We start from the raw sequence: 1,689 nt of genomic DNA on the forward strand, positions 1-1,689 counted from the left end.
TGGGGGTTCCCAGCCCCTCTCGCCTCCCCGCCAGCGGAGCTGCCCCTCCAACCCCCTGTCACCCAAGGGTGACACCGGGCATCGTCTCTCACCCCATTTGTCCCCGGCCAGGACGGGGCAGCCGGCGTGCAGGGTGTCCCCGTCCCCGTCCCCGTTCCTCCGCAGGTTCCACCAGAAAAGAGCCGCGTTCTGCGGAGCAGAGAGGGGTTTGGCCCCCCCAAACCAGAACCAGGAGCCCCAGAACTGGAGTTTGGAACCCCAAAATAGAGCTGGGGGCCCTGGGGTTGGGGTGTAGCACCCCAAATCAGGTAGGAGCCCAAGGGTTGGGAGTTTGGAACCCCTAAACCAGAGCTGGGAGCCCCAGAATTGCCATTTGACCCCCCCAAAACAGATCAGGGAGCCCCGAGATTGGCTTTTGGCATCCCAAAACACAGCCGGGAAGCCCAAGGTTGGGGTTTGGCACCCCAAAACAGATCAGGGAGCCCCGGGGTTGGGGTTTGGCATTGGGACAGGCTGAAGTTAGCGTAGATGAAGGCAGTGGAGCCGCCGGCCTCCACCGCGCTCAGCTGGAAAAGGAGCAAAACCGTGAGCCATTGCCGTCCCCTCCCCCCTGTGATGTGACTGCTTTGCATGGGGAAACTGAGGCACAAAACCTGCCTTGGTCCCCGACCGCGTTTCCCTCCCTACAGCATGGCACAAGCTCTTAAATACTCCGCAGACGACGTCATTTAACACCCCACCACAGTCTGATTTAGGGCTGACCTCACCCATCTCAAACCCTGTTCACTCTGAACCCTACTGATGATCAGTAAGTGCAGTCTCTCTAGGCAGAACTCACATAGATCATGACGGTGGCAATCCTGTTGCCCGACTTCATTCTGTAAAGGGGGCTCTTCCTGGACTGCCCCAAGAGGGAGGCGGTGGGGACGGTCAGCCCCGTGGGGACGGTCAGTCGTCCCGCGCTGACGCGGCTCGGCCTGGAGGCACCTCACGCCCCAACAGCTCCGAGCCGCCCCCAGGGAAATCCCTCCCTCTCCTTTCTTTTCTCTCCCTCCCTCCTTCCTTCCCTCAGCTCCTTCTTCCCTCCCTGCCTTCCCAGGAATATCCCAGGCACCAACCCAGGGATCACCATCCCGGGATCACCCCCCCTGCCCCAAGGGACAGTCCCAGAGTCCACCGCCAGGAACAGCTGAGGGACCAAGGCCGAGCCTACCCTGGGGACCACCTCCAGGGACATCTCAGGGAACGTCCCAGGGATCACCCCGGGGGACCTCCCCTGGGCATCATCCCAGGAGCACCCCAGGACCCACCGCCAGGAACATCTCAGGGACCACCCCAGAGACCACCCCATGGACGGACCACCCCCAGGAACATCCCAGGAGCACCCCAAGGACCAGCCCAAGAGCACCCCATGACCACCCCAGCAGCTCCCTGACCGTGGCGTGGTCAAAGTGTGGCTCGGAGTGGCCTCCCAACCCGTAGTTGACCACTTGCAGGTACTCGGCGTAGGGCGGCCGCAGGTCCAGGCCGGTGACGGCAGCGATGCGCTGCTCCAACGCCCGCACCGCCGGGTCGGCTGTGTCCTTCAGCCAGGCGCTGCGGGAGCACCCCACTTTCAGCCTCCCCCAAATTCACGCGTGGCTGGGCTCAACCCTCGCGGCACTGCTGGGTGCGGAGGACCCAGGCCCC

Source organism: Cariama cristata, unplaced genomic scaffold (assembly GCF_000690535.1).
Source record: "Cariama cristata isolate BGI_N322 unplaced genomic scaffold, ASM69053v1 scaffold12168, whole genome shotgun sequence".
Classification (NCBI taxonomy): domain Eukaryota; kingdom Metazoa; phylum Chordata; class Aves; order Cariamiformes; family Cariamidae; genus Cariama; species Cariama cristata.